The sequence below is a fragment of the Onychostoma macrolepis genome, chromosome 11 (genome assembly GCF_012432095.1).
Source record: "Onychostoma macrolepis isolate SWU-2019 chromosome 11, ASM1243209v1, whole genome shotgun sequence".
In the NCBI taxonomy this organism is placed as follows: Eukaryota; Metazoa; Chordata; class Actinopteri; order Cypriniformes; family Cyprinidae; genus Onychostoma; species Onychostoma macrolepis.
The window spans coordinates 5,898,082-5,912,695 of record NC_081165.1 but is presented as its reverse complement, the minus strand read 5'-3'; the positions used below and the strand labels follow the sequence as shown (position 1 = coordinate 5,912,695).

Genomic DNA, 14,614 nt, shown 5'->3' with positions numbered 1-14,614 from the left:
GTGTCTGTGAAGTTTCAGCTCAAAATACCCCACATATCATTTTGAAAATACATATTTACACTGCCTTCCAAATTATTATGCAAGTGATATATCAGTAGGATTTCGGTACAATAAAGAGTCAGATTTTTGTTTGTGTTGGTTTTCACATCTTTTTAGTTAACTGGTATCAATCTCAGACAGGTTTGTTCAATAGTTTGCCAGTTCTTCTTAGGTAAATAGAAACCCTACCCTACTAAAGATTTATTAAGGAAAGTTTTTGTCAAACAAATGAACTGTATTGTAATACCAGCTGTAAAAAAGCCACTGCTGAGCAGCAAACAGGTGTTTGAAGCTACTGGAGTCTTAAGATCCTCTTCATGCAGACAGCAGTTGTGTGTAAAGCTGCGTTTCAGTCACTGCTAACCAAACCTCACAAAGAGAAACCTGCACGGTGGCTGTAGAAATACATTTTCAAACTGTTTAGCACCATGGTATTTATGCAGCATGGCATAGTGTGTTGTCCTGCATGAAAATCCTTTTATTTCCGAGAGCACTATTCTTCATTTTATACCACAGTAGAATATGGTCAGTTATGAACTCCGCATATCTTGCAGAAGTCATTTTTACACCCTAAAATGACCTTACATCTCACTTCCCAATATTCCAACCCAAATCTTGACTCTTTATTGTACCAAAATCCTACTGATATATCACTTGCATAATAATTTGGAAGGCAGTGTAGAATGGAAGCATGTTTTCGTGCATGTCTCTTTAAATGTAAATGAGCTGCTGCTCCCTCACCCCTTTTCCAGAATAGGGCTGTGCTTTTACAGCTCCAGTGTTGCAAAATTTAGCAACTTTTCAGACTGCCTTAGCAACTTTTTCTTAGAAAAAACACTTGGCAACAAATTTAGTTATTTTTAAAATTTATTTGGCAACTTTTGATAAACGAAAACAAGGCACACATTTTCCATCTCAATTACACAAAAAGAGGAAACCAAAGATGTCTAGCAGTACACACAGCACATGAATTAAGTTAGCTGCTATTTGCAATTGTTAAATATACAAATAATAATAATTGAATAATTGTTTATTTATGATGCACCTTGTTAGTAGCCTGTACCTGTGATTGTTGATCAGTTTGTACTTGTAAGAAAAATATCTTGAAAAATGAATGAAAAAAAAAAGTAATTTTTCAGGACATATCCATTATCCATTAGCCATTGTAACCCTGTAACCCAAAAATGTTGTGCACGCTCTGGTGATTAGTGACCAACGCGGAAGCGTGGAGGAGAGAGCAAAACAAAAAGCCAGTCACGAATTAGAAGTAGGAAACGAGGATTTGTAAAGAAAAATGTAGGAGGATTTCGATATAAGCCAAGAGGAGATTGGTTAAAGTAAGGAAACTTTGCTTCCGTTGCTCCTGTAAACAAACTCGCATAGACTAGGATATCTCACAGGCAGGTGCATGATGCCTATGTCCTACATCATCCGCCCGGAACGGCTTGCACGTATGACAGTCAGCGGAAGTGAGAGAAAAGTATTTATAACATTTTAAATATATTTTTCTTACAAAAACGCATCGATTTGCTACAGGAGGCCTTTATTCACCCCCCGGAGCCCTGTGAGGCACGTTTTATTATGGATGCGCACTTTATTTGACAAATTTTGGACTGTTGAGCAAAAACCCACTTACTCCCATTCTAAAGCTTGGAAGAACAAGGATAATTTTTAATATAACTCCGATTGGAAGTCATATACACCTAGGATGCTTTGAGGGTGAGTAAAACGCAGGCTAATTTTCATTGTTGGGTGAACTAACCTTTTAATAGACCAATTCGGTGTTTGCAAACAGTGATGACGTTTTTTGTGGGCGGAGCCTATCTAGTGGCAGAAAATGACAAACTGCGTCCCAAATGACGCACTATACACTATGCACTTATACACTATGTACTTATGCACTATGTACTCAACCATGTAGAGTATGAATTATATAAGGTCCTCTCCCACTTCGCAACGTAATTAAAGCTGTGACAGTTGAGTGCATGAAATGTCCATCATTCCACACTTTGTTTTTTTGGTTATTTAAGTGCATCATCTGGGTATTTAAAAAAAGGGAATTTTCAGTGTGAACGCACTACTCACATTATTTATAGTAAAAAACGTTAGAATAGTGCATAAGTAAGCGATTTGGGATGCACCAACAGTTTTCAAGTAGCAGTCTATGGATGCCATGGAATAAAAAAAAAAAAAGTAAATTTTAGTTTATATTTCAAAATTCTGACTTTATTTTCGCTATTCTGAGATTGTATCTCACAATTCTAATTAGGAAAAACAATTCTCCATTCTCTCTTTTCCCCTTGGCTCAGAATCATGAGTTTATATCCATGACATCTGCCCTTTTTTTCCTCAGATTTGACAAACTCACTATTGTTGAGTTAAATCAAGTTATAAAGTCCAAACTGAGAGATAAAAACTTGCATTTTCGAGAAAAAGTCTGTTACAACTATACTACTGTTAGTAGTATTTAATACTGTAACTGTAGGCTTAATACAATATGTCCCCTATGAACTGAATATGTTAAAATTATGTATACCTATTGTTTAAATCAAATTTATGCTTTAAAAGTAATCATAGCACTTTTCATCCATAGTCTGTCCGTTTAAACATCTGCAATTAGCTTCAAATAGCATCTTTGATGACAATATACTATAAAAATGATTTGCATTCTGATTCTGACATCCAAAGGCACAATTTTTCTCTTATCACTTCTCTTCTCATTTCTCTTTCTCTTAACACTTGTTACCAGTGTTTTTCTGCCACCACAATGCACACACAGCTGCAAGTGACATAACTGTGACATCTACTCCAAATTAGTCTATATGACCCAAACAATAAAATAAAAGCAGAAAATCACTCACTGCTCTGGACTGAATTACTTCTATAGCTTTAATAAGAAGCAAATCACGGTATGGCCAGAAAATGCTACCTCCGCACTGCAGGACTGCTTCCAGGACACAGACTGGAACATGTTTAAAGAGGCGGCCACCTACAACAACCACACAGACCTACAGGAGTACACTGAAACTGTGACTGCTTACATCAAAAAGTGCATAGATGATGTGACGGTCACCAAGACCATCACCACACGTGCCAACCAGAAGCCATGGATGACAGCAGAGGTTCGTGGGCTGCTAAAGACCAGAGATGAAGCATTCAGATCAGGAGATAAAGCAGCCCTCAAAACAGCAAGAGCCAATCTGTCTCATGGCATCAAGAAGGCAAAACATCAGTATGCTAAAAAAATCAACAACAACTTCAGCGACAGTAAAGACACTCGGACCCTGTGGCAAGCCATTCAGACCATCACTGACTACAAGGCCCCGCCACAGGCCAGTGACGATGACACATCCCTACCAGAGGCACTCAACCACTTCTACTCACGATTTGAGATACAGAACGACACACCTGCACAGAAACTACCCACATCTCCAAACGACCAGGTACTCTGTCTCTCCCCAGCCGATGTAAGGAAGACCCTATCCAGGATTAACCCACGAAAGGCTGCGGGCCCTGACAACATAACTGGACGTGTACTGAGAGACTGTGCTGCACAGCTGACGAATGTCTTAACAGACATCTTCAACATCTCGCTGAGCCAGGCAGTCATCCCCACGTGTCTCAAATCCACCTCCATAATCCCAGTACCAAAGAAGTCACATGTGTCCTGTCTGAATGACTATCGTCCCATAGCACTGACCCCAATCATGATGAAGTGCTTTGAGAGGTTAGTCATGCATCACATCAAGTCCAGTCTCCCAAGCACGCTGGACCCATTCCAGTTTGCATATCGTTCAAACCGTTCCACGGACGATGCAATATCCACCACTCTCCACCTAGCTCTTACTCACCTGGAACAGAAAAACTCCTATGTAAGAATGCTGTTCATCGACTTCAGCTCAGCATTCAATACAATAATCCCACAACAGCTCATCCACAAACTAAACCTGCTGGGCATTAACACCTCCCTCTGTAATTGGATCCTGGACTTTTTAACTGCAAGACCTCAGTCAGTCCGTATCGGCCGCAACACCTCGAGCACTACCACACTGAGCACAGGGGCCCCACAAGGCTGTGTGCTCAGCCCGCTGCTCTTCACGCTGCTGACCCACGACTGCACTGCCAAGTCCAGCTCAACCACATCATCAAGTTTGCTGATGACACAACTGTGGTAGGCCTCATCAGCAACAACGATGAAACGCACTACAGAGAGGAAGTGGCACAGCTGGCTGAATGGTGTGGTGCTAACAACCTGTCCCTCAATGTGGGTAAGACAAAAGAGGTTGTGATGGACTTGGGAGAAACTCTGTTGACCACCCCCACTGACCATCGACGGCTCAACTGTGGAGAGAGTCAGTAGCACTAAATTCCTGGGGGTGCACATCACAAAGGATCTCACCTGGACCACCAACGTCACGTCAATCAACAAGAAGGGACAACAGCGCCTCTACTTTATCCGTCGGCTGAAAAGGGCAAGTCTCCCTCCACCCATCCTCACCACCTTTTACAGGGGCACCATTGAGAGTGTGCTGACCAGCTGCATCACTGTCTGGTATGGGAACTGCAGTGCTGCTGACCGCAAGACCCTACAACGGACAGTGAACACTGCCGCAAAGATCATCGGTGCCCCTCTTCCCTCCATCCTGGACATTTTCCTTGCACGATGCTCCAGCAAGGCCTCCAGCATCGTGAAGGACCCCACCCACCCTCCCACAACCTCTTCCAGCTCCTGCCATCAGGAAAAAGGTACCGGAGTATCAAAGCTCGTTCTGTCAGATTGCTCAACAGCTTCTTTCCCCAGGCTGTGAGAGCTCTTAACTCCAATCTCCCTGTCCCCGCTCTGAAACCATGAACACCACAGCCCCCCAACTATAAATAACTATTGACAAATTTCTCCTAAGTGCAATTCTGGGTGTGCTACACACAGGTGAGTGGGCTATACAAACCACCTGTAGTAACGCACTCATCCCACTATAAGCACACTAGACACTTTCTATAAACACTCCCTGCAACAAAGACTCAATAAGATAATATATGTTTACTTGAATATTGCACTACAAAATAATGTTTACTGGAGCATTGCACTACTAACTCTTTTGCACTATGCACTGCTTCCCACAAAATCTCTCTTCTGAACAATTTAATGTAAAAATATATATATTTCCTGCACAATTTCATGTACAAACATCTCTTTAGCACTATTTCATGTACAGTATTTATGTAAAGTTCTTGTACAGTCTCAGTTTGTGTATGTGTAGTCAACTAGGTATAGTAGTTATAGTATTTATAGTATATGTATAGTCAGATGGTTAAACTGTTGTATAGCCCTATTGTGTTTTTTTGTTTTTTTTCCTATATTTGCATTGCTGTATGTGTATCTCATGTCTAACTAGTATGTAGCACCGTGGTCCTGCGAGACACGACATTTTTGTTCCACTATATGTCCACACATGTAGCAGAATGACAATAAAGCTCAACTTGAACTTGAACTTGAAGACATTTTTTACTTGAATGCTTTTAATGCTCTAGCGTGAAGATAAACACAGCGGATTGTGTGCGGCTCACTCAGGATGAGGTCTCTGCTAATACGGAAGTGTCCGTCAACAATCATGGGCGGGGCTTGTAAAATGTGACGTCACATTTTACAGATTCTGCAAACGACTTGTTCTGAGACAGTGCTTATGATTTATAGGGATTAAAAAAAGGAGCGGGTTGATTTTGATCAATATAGGGTGGTTGTGTACACACACTGCCAACACACATTTATGTTCAAACAACATGTAAAAGTGAATTTTGCACAAAAGGTGCCCTTTAAAACATAGTTGCAGCATAAATTGACTGTTGTCACATTTATTTCTGCTTTGTGATACACTGTTAGATCCATATAGCATTAAAATTTACAGAGCTTATCATCAGCAACATAAATTTTATTGCGATCTTGATATGATATTGTTTATCACTCAGCCCTAATTCAGGCTATTTATAGAATATGCTTGGGGGTGACTCACGAACTCTACAATCTGTTGCACTTCAAATGATTGCTTGTAAATATTGTTTTTATTTTTCTATTTTCAAATTACAAATGAATTGTATCTTAATTAAATACATTACTCACACCAGTATTTTGTGTTTTAAATTAAATACATTTGATGAGCAAGTATTTCTAATTTGTAACTAAAAACTTCTTGATGTACGTGTGCCCATCTCTGTACTGAAGTACAGTAACTAAGTAAGAATACTTACTGTCCACCAGTTAACTGTTACAGCATGGAATTGATCGACGACAATGCTGAGACCTTTAGAGTATCTAGTATTATGCTTTCCCAACTGAGCTATTTCAGCCTTCGGCATGCCAAGCTCTAATCAACTGAGTTAACCACTCAACGCAACCACTCAGAGAAGGCAGCATGGATGGATACTGCTCAAGAAAAGAGGCTCCAAAGCCAGAGGCTGGTTCGTCCGGGATTTGAATACAGAACCTTTCGCACCCTAAGCAAGAATCATACCCCTAGACCAACGAGCCATAGGGTGCACGATCTTAGAGTCCTCCCGACCATTTATTTCACTGCGCTCGATTTACGGAGACTTAAAAAAAAAAGAGTCTCCGAAGTGGGTTTGTCCACGATTTGAACCCGGGACCTCTCGCACCCTAAGTGAGAATCATACCCCTAGACCAATGCTCCTGTAGGCCCTTCCCAATAGCGGCAGCCTGGCCACATATTTCACTGCGCTCAATACTTCAGTCGCTGAGACATTCTGCCTCTGCAGCTGGCAATTGCAAAAAGAGGGCTCATGCCACAGGGCTTTGCCATACCTGTGCTAGCATGGCCTTCCTTCACAGTATAATGTTGATAAAAACATCAAGAACAAAATACATGAGCTGAATTAAACGGCAGAAGGCTACATTGTGGCACTGCCACACACATCATGCTGTTTTCGCTGAAGAGAAACTGTCTTAGGTCTGTAATGCTTCCCAACAGAAGGTCTGCTCAATTTTGTTCCTGTTCAGTTTAATGTGTGTTGTAGATTCTTTGGGAAGCCTCACCATGTCAGATTCATCACAGCGGCACAGTTAAAGGAGGCCACTGTAGCACTCCCTTTCAAGACACGCTGCCACAGAAAAGGCAGATTCCTCTGAGATTTGAACTCGGATACCTGGATTCAGAGTCCAGAGTGAAAACCATTACACCATGAAACCAAGCAGCAGCAGGGTCATCTTCCCTTCTGTTTGCAGTGTAGAAGTGACTCAGACGGAGGGAAAAGCAGCCAACCCGCGAGTATCAGTATGGTGTCCAAAAAGGTCTCCATGTTCCCCTGTGCCAAAACCCAGGAATGAACCAGAGACCTTTAAATCTTCAGTCTAACGCTCTCCCAACTGAGCAAATCTCTAACCGACGGAGGTAACCACATTGAAAGACAAGTACCTAACAATGCTGTGCAAATGAGCCAAAGAACCCAGAATTAACTGCCGCTCCTAAAAGCTGCAGGTGGGCTCGTCCGGGATTTGAAACCTGGACCTCCCGCACATGAAGCGACACAGTGCAAGTCTTACTGGACGGTGGAGTGCTATTGAGGCATGGTTAAAGGAGGCTACTGTAGCACACCCTTTCAAGACATGCTGCCAGTCAAAAGCCAACAGGTTCTACCGAGATATGAACTCAGATCGCTGGATTCAAAGTCCAGAGTGCTAACCATTACACCATGGAACCAAGCAGCAGCTTTGTCATCTTCCCTTCTGATTGCAGTGTAGAAATGACTCAGAAGGAGGCTCTGAGAAACGCAGCCAACCCGTGAGTATCAGTATGGTTTCCAAAACGGTCTCCACGCTCCCCTGTGCCGAAACCCGGGATTGAACCAGGGACCTTTAGATATTGTTAGAATATAACTCTTAACAAGACCGAGATCTGCGGTCAGGGTTGTTCGAATGCACAAAGAAGAGAAACCTTTCGGGTACCCGGGAGTCAGTGATTAAAGACAAGACACAAGTGTCCCTTTCAACCAAAGCTCAGCGTTTATTAAGCCATCAGGGAGTATATATTCGAAACGAGAAGTTACACCATATCACAAGGTCACATCATGTTCAGACATCTAAATCATCTAAATATGGAATTCTGTCTCTTTGGCAATCAGACCAAAGTTTAGATCATATCCAAACAGCAAACAGCAAACTCAGCATACATCAGCACATCATTTGTGCAAAAGGGCAGAGAGTGTTTCTACTGAAATCTAACAGATATTCAGTCTAACGCTCTCCCAACTGAGCTATTTCTGCCTGGTTTAGAAAATCTCTAACCGACCGAGGTAACCACTAAACGCAACGCAAGCCGTAGGTGAGAGACCAAGTGGAAGGACGAGACGTCAACATTGAAAGACAAGTACCTAACAATGCTGTGCAAATGAGCCAAATAAATCAGAATTAATGGCCACTCCTCAAAGACAGTGGTTTCAAAGGTGCAGGGGCGCTCGTCCGGGATTTGAACCCGGTACCTCTCACAACCAAAGCCAGAATCATATCCCTAGACCAACGAGCCATAGCCCAAGTGAGCATGTATTCCCCCCAGACCATTTATTTCACCGCGCTCGATTTACGGAGTCTGTTCAAAAAAATAGTCGCTGAAAAGGGCTCGTCCAGGATTTGAACCCGGGACCTCTCGCACCCTAAGCAAGAATCATATCCCTAGACCAACGAGCCACTGAACGCTCTGCTAGCTAGTAAATGTAGAAAGATTTCCTAGAAACTCCTTTCTGCCATCCCATACCAATGTTGAGAAAAATGTCAAGGATTGAGTGAACCTCAGACGGCTGCCCTGCAGCGCGGGCCATCTGAGGAATCTCAAAAAAACACCTCTTTTCAGCGCAAGCGCTATAAACCACAGAGTTAAGTGGTCGACCAAGTTTAAATTGAAGACGAGGAACTAAGATCGGTGAGACGCAGGCTTGAAAACACTCAGACACAGTGCTAGTCTTACTTGACGGTGGCGTGCGATTGGGGCACGGTTAAAGGAGGCCATTGTAGCACACCCTTTCTAGACACGCTGCCAAAGAGAAGGTTGTGACGTGGGATCCTCTTTGCCGAGCACTGCCAGTCAAAAGACAGCAGGTTCCACCAAGATTTGAACTCGGATCGCTGGATTCAGAGACCAAAGTGCTAACCGTTACACCATGGAACCAAGCAGAAACAGGGTCGTCTTCCCTTCTTTTTGCAGTGTAGAACTCAGAAGGAGGCACTGAGAATAGCAGCTGACCCGCGAGTATCAGTATGCTGTCCAAAAAGGTCTCCCTGCTCCCCTCAGCCGAAACACCGGGATCTTTAGATCTTCAATCTAACGCTCTCAACTGAGCTATTTCGGCCTTGGTGAGCCAATCTCTAACTGACTGAGCTAATCGCTCAACGCAAGTCGTAGGTGAGAGACAAAGTAGAAGGACGAGACGTCAACATTCAAAGACAAGTACCTAACAATGCTGTGCAAATGAGCCAATTAAATCAGAGTTAATGGCCACTCCTCAAAGACAGCGGTTTCAAAGGTGCAGGTGGGCTCGTCCGGGATTTGAACCGGGACCTCTCGCACCAAGCGAGAATCATACCCCTAGACCAACGAGCCACGGGCGCTCAAAAGCTAGCAAATGCAGAAAGAAGGCTCACACGGCCGTGAAGATTTCAGAGAAACTCCTCTCTGCCATATCTCCACTGGCTTGGGTAGCCATCAACAAACCAATGTTAAGAAAAATGTCTAGACAAAGGACACGAGGCTTGAGTGAACCGCAGACGGCTACCCTGCAGCGCTGCCCATCTGAGCCATCTCAAAAATGACACCACTTTTCAGCGCAAGCTCTCTAAGCTACCGAGTTAAGCAGTCGACCAAGTTTAAATTGAAGGCGAGGAACTAAGATCGGCGAGAAGCAGGCTTGAAAACGCGCAGACACACTGCTAGTTTTACTTGAGGGCGGCGTGCGATTGGCCAAGGGAAAGCAGAATGGAAGGATACTGCTCAAGAAAAGAGTCTCCAAAGAGAGGCAGGCTCCTCCGGGATTTGAACCGGGACCTCTCGCACCAGCGAGAATCATACCCCTAGACCAACGAGCCACGGAACGCTCAAAAGCTAGCAAATGCAGAAAGAAGGCTCACACGGCCGTGAAGATTTCAGAGAAACTCCTCTCTGCCATATCTCCACTGGCTTGGGTAGCCATCAACAAACCAATGTTAAGAAAAATGTCTAGACAAAGGACACGAGGCTTGAGTGAACCATGAGCGGCTACCCTGCAGCGCTGCCCATCTGAGCCATCTCAAAAATGACACCACTTTTCAGCGCAAGCTCTCTAAGCTACCGAGTTAAGCAGTCGACCAAGTTTAAATTGAAGACGAGGAACTAAGATCGGCGAGAAGCAGGCTTGAAAACGCGCAGACACACTGCTAGTTTTACTTGAGGGCGGCGTGCGATTGGCCAAGGGAAAGCAGAATGGAAGGATACTGCTCAAGAAAAGAGTCTCCAAAGAGAGAGGCAGGCTCCTCCGGGATTTGAACCCGGGACCTCTCGCACCCTAAGCGAGAATCATACCCCTAGACCAACGAGCCACTGAACACCCCCCTAGCTAGTAAATGTAGAAAGAAGTCTCACAGGGCCGTAAAGATTTCCGAGAAACTCCTTTCTGCCAAATCTCCACTGGCTAGGGTAGCCATCCCAAACCAATGTTGAGAAAAATGTCAAGGCTTGAGTGAACCGCAGACGGCTACCCTTCTGCGCGGCCCATGTGAGCCATCTCAAAAACAACACCTCTTTTCAGCGCAAGCGCTCTAAACCACAGAGTTAAGTGGTCGACCAAGTTTAAATTGAAGACGAGGAACTAAGATCGGCGAGACGCAGGCTTGAAAACGCTCAGACACAGTGCTAGTCTTACTTGACGGTGGCGTGCGATTGGGGCACGGTTAAAGGAGGCCATTGTAGCACACCCTTTCTAGACACGCTGCCAAAGAGAAGGTTGTGACGTGGGATCCTCTTTGCCGAGCACTGCCAGTCAAAAGACAGCAGGTTCCACCGAGATTTGAACTCGGATCGCTGGATTCAGAGTCCAGAGTGCTAACCGTTACACCATGGAACCAAGCAGAAACAGGGTCGTCTTCCCTTCTTTTTGCAGTGTAGAACTCAGAAGGAGGCACTGAGAAAAGCAGCTGACCCGCGAGTATCAGTATGCTGTCCGAAAAGGTCTCCCTGCTCCCCTCAGCCGAAACACCGGGATCTTTAGATCTTCAATCTAACGCTCTCAACTGAGCTATTTCGGCCTCGGTGAGCCAATCTCTAACTGACTGAGCTAACCGCTCAACGCAACGCAAGTCGTAGGTGAGAGACCAAGTAGAAGGACGAGACGTCAACATTCAAAGACAAGTACCTAACAATGCTGTGCAAATGAGCCAAATAAATCAGAGTTAATGGCCACTCCTCAAAGACAGCGGTTTCAAAGGTGCAGGTGGGCTCGTCCGGGATTTGAACCCGGGACCTCTCGCACCCAAAGCGAGAATCATACCCCTAGACCAACGAGCCACGGAACGCTCCAAAAGCTAGCAAATGCAGAAAGAAGGCTCACAGGGCCGTGAAGATTTCCGAGAAACTCCTCTCTGCCATATCTCCACTGGCTTGGGTAGCCATCAACAAACCAATGTTAAGAAAAATGTCTAGACAAAGGACACGAGGCTTGAGTGAACCGCAGACGGCTACCCTGCAGCGCTGCCCATCTGAGCCATCTCAAAAATGACACCACTTTTCAGCGCAAGCTCTCTAAGCCACCGAGTTAAGCAGTCGACCAAGTTTAAATTGAAGACGAGGAACTAAGATCGGCGAGAAGCAGGCTTGAAAACGCGCAGACACACTGCTAGTTTTACTTGAGGGCGGCGTGCGATTGGCCAAGGGAAGGCAGAATGGATGGATACTGCTCAAGAAAAGAGTCTCCAAAGAGAGAGGCGGGCTCGTCCGGGATTTGAACCCGGGACCTCTCGCACCCTAAGCGAGAATCATACCCCTAGACCAACGAGCCATAGCCCAAAAAGGCCTGTATTCCCCCCAGACCATTTATTTCACCGCGCTCGATTTACAGAGTCCGTTCAAAAAAATAGTTGCTGAAAAGGGCTCGTCCGTGATTTGAACACGGGACCTCTCGCACCCTAAGCGAGAATCATACCCCTAGACCAACGAGCCACAGAATGCTCCATTAGCTAGTAAATGTAGAAAGAAGGCTCACAGGGCCGTAAAGATTTCCGAAAAACTCCTTTCTGCCATATCTTCACTGGCTAGGGTAGCCATCCCAAACCAATGTTGAGAAAAATGTCAAGGATTGAGTGAACCTCAGACGGCTGCCCTGCAGCGCGGGCCATCTGAGGAATCTCAAAAAAACACCTCTTTTCAGCGCAAGCGCTCTAAGCCACCGAGTTAAGTGATCGACCGAGTTTAAAGTGCAGACGAGGAACTAAGATCGGCGAGAAGCAGGCTTCAAAATGCGCAGACACAGTGCTAGTCTTACTGGACGGCGGCGTGCGATTGGGGCACGGTTAAAGGAGGCCACTGTAGCACACCCTTTGAAGACACGCTGCCACAGAGAAGGCTCCTCTCTGCTGAGCACTGCCAGTCAAAAGCCAGCAGGTTCCACCGAGATTTGAACTCGGATCACTGGATTCAAAGTCCAGAGTGCTAACCGTTACACCACGGAACCAAGCTGCAGCTTGGTCGTCTTCCCTTCTGATTGCAGTGTAGAAATGACTCAGAAGGAGGCTATGAGAAACGCAGCCAACCCGCGAGTATCAGTATGGTTTCCAAAAAGGTCTCCACGCTCCCCTGTGCCGAAACCCGGGATAGAACCAGGGACCTTTAGATCTTCAGTCTAACGCTCTCTCAACTGAGCTATTTCAGCCTGGTTTGGAAAATCTCTAACCCACCGAGGTAACCACTAAACGCAACGCAAGCCGTAGGTGAGAGACTAAGTAGAAGGACGAGACGTCAACATTGAAAGACAAGTACCTAACTATGCTGTGCAAATGAGCCAAAGAAACCAGAATGAACTGCCGCTGCTCAAAGCTGCAGTTGGGCTCGTCCGGGATTTGAACCCGGGACCTCTCGCACCCGAAGCGAGAATCATACCCCTAGACCAACGAGCCACTGAACACCCCCCTAGCTAGTAAATGTAGAAAGAAGTCTCACAGGGCCGTAAAGATTTCCGAGAAACTCCTTTCTGCCAAATCTCCACTGGCTAGGGTAGCCATCCCAAACCAATGTTGAGAAAAATGTCAAGGCTTGAGTGAACCGCAGACGGCTACCCTTCTGCGCGGCCCATGTGAGCCATCTCAAAAACAACACCTCTTTTCAGCGCAAGCGCTCTAAACCACAGAGTTAAGTGGTCGACCAAGTTTAAATTGAAGACGAGGAACTAAGATCGGCGAGACGCAGGCTTGAAAACGCTCAGACACAGTGCTAGTCTTACTTGACGGTGGCGTGCGATTGGGGCACGGTTAAAGGAGGCCATTGTAGCACACCCTTTCTAGACACGCTGCCAAAGAGAAGGTTGTGACGTGGGATCCTCTTTGCCGAGCACTGCCAGTCAAAAGACAGCAGGTTCCACCGAGATTTGAACTCGGATCGCTGGATTCAGAGTCCAGAGTGCTAACCGTTACACCATGGAACCAAGCAGAAACAGGGTCGTCTTCCCTTCTTTTTGCAGTGTAGAACTCAGAAGGAGGCACTGAGAAAAGCAGCTGACCCGCGAGTATCAGTATGCTGTCCGAAAAGGTCTCCCTGCTCCCCTCAGCCGAAACACCGGGATCTTTAGATCTTCAATCTAACGCTCTCAACTGAGCTATTTCGGCCTCGGTGAGCCAATCTCTAACTGACTGAGCTAACCGCTCAACGCAACGCAAGTCGTAGGTGAGAGACCAAGTAGAAGGACGAGACGTCAACATTCAAAGACAAGTACCTAACAATGCTGTGCAAATGAGCCAAATAAATCAGAGTTAATGGCCACTCCTCAAAGACAGCGGTTTCAAAGGTGCAGGTGGGCTCGTCCGGGATTTGAACCCGGGACCTCTCGCACCCAAAGCGAGAATCATACCCCTAGACCAACGAGCCACGGAACGCTCCAAAAGCTAGCAAATGCAGAAAGAAGGCTCACAGGGCCGTGAAGATTTCCGAGAAACTCCTCTCTGCCATATCTCCACTGGCTTGGGTAGCCATCAACAAACCAATGTTAAGAAAAATGTCTAGACAAAGGACACGAGGCTTGAGTGAACCGCAGACGGCTACCCTGCAGCGCTGCCCATCTGAGCCATCTCAAAAATGACACCACTTTTCAGCGCAAGCTCTCTAAGCCACCGAGTTAAGCAGTCGACCAAGTTTAAATTGAAGGCGAGGAACTAAGATCGGCGAGAAGCAGGCTTGAAAACGCCAGACACAGTGCTAGTCTTACTGGACGGCGTGCGATTGGCCAAGGAAGGCAGAATGGATGGATACTGCTCAAGAAAAGAGTCTCCAAAGAGAGAGGCGGGCTCGTCCGGGATTTGAACCGGGACCTCTCGCACCCTAAGCGAGAATCATACCCC

General features: G+C 45.5%; 11 non-coding genes across 11 annotated transcripts; all 11 read right to left on the bottom strand.

Moving 5' to 3' along the window:
* Positions 1-9,137: 9,137 nt before the first annotated feature.
* trnaq-cug (transfer RNA glutamine (anticodon CUG)) lies at positions 9,138-9,209 on the bottom strand. The gene has a single exon. It is a non-coding gene; the product is annotated as a tRNA-Gln (tRNA).
* Positions 9,210-10,540: 1,331 nt separating this feature from the next.
* Positions 10,541-10,612, bottom strand: trnap-agg (transfer RNA proline (anticodon AGG)). Its single transcript has one exon. It is a non-coding gene; the product is annotated as a tRNA-Pro (tRNA).
* Positions 10,613-11,064: 452 nt separating this feature from the next.
* On the bottom strand, positions 11,065-11,136 carry trnaq-cug (transfer RNA glutamine (anticodon CUG)). The gene has a single exon. It is a non-coding gene; the product is annotated as a tRNA-Gln (tRNA).
* A 368-nt stretch (positions 11,137-11,504) lies between these two features.
* On the bottom strand, positions 11,505-11,576 carry trnap-ugg (transfer RNA proline (anticodon UGG)). Its single transcript has one exon. It is a non-coding gene; the product is annotated as a tRNA-Pro (tRNA).
* Positions 11,577-11,994: 418 nt separating this feature from the next.
* On the bottom strand, positions 11,995-12,066 carry trnap-agg (transfer RNA proline (anticodon AGG)). Its single transcript has one exon. It is a non-coding gene; the product is annotated as a tRNA-Pro (tRNA).
* Positions 12,067-12,155: 89 nt separating this feature from the next.
* Positions 12,156-12,227, bottom strand: trnap-agg (transfer RNA proline (anticodon AGG)). Its single transcript has one exon. It is a non-coding gene; the product is annotated as a tRNA-Pro (tRNA).
* A 439-nt stretch (positions 12,228-12,666) lies between these two features.
* Positions 12,667-12,738, bottom strand: trnaq-uug (transfer RNA glutamine (anticodon UUG)). The gene has a single exon. It is a non-coding gene; the product is annotated as a tRNA-Gln (tRNA).
* A 125-nt stretch (positions 12,739-12,863) lies between these two features.
* trnaf-gaa (transfer RNA phenylalanine (anticodon GAA)) lies at positions 12,864-12,936 on the bottom strand. Its single transcript has one exon. It is a non-coding gene; the product is annotated as a tRNA-Phe (tRNA).
* Positions 12,937-13,108: 172 nt separating this feature from the next.
* On the bottom strand, positions 13,109-13,180 carry trnap-cgg (transfer RNA proline (anticodon CGG)). Its single transcript has one exon. It is a non-coding gene; the product is annotated as a tRNA-Pro (tRNA).
* Positions 13,181-13,632: 452 nt separating this feature from the next.
* trnaq-cug (transfer RNA glutamine (anticodon CUG)) lies at positions 13,633-13,704 on the bottom strand. Its single transcript has one exon. It is a non-coding gene; the product is annotated as a tRNA-Gln (tRNA).
* A 368-nt stretch (positions 13,705-14,072) lies between these two features.
* trnap-ugg (transfer RNA proline (anticodon UGG)) lies at positions 14,073-14,144 on the bottom strand. Its single transcript has one exon. It is a non-coding gene; the product is annotated as a tRNA-Pro (tRNA).
* Between the last annotated feature and the right edge of the window lie 470 nt (positions 14,145-14,614).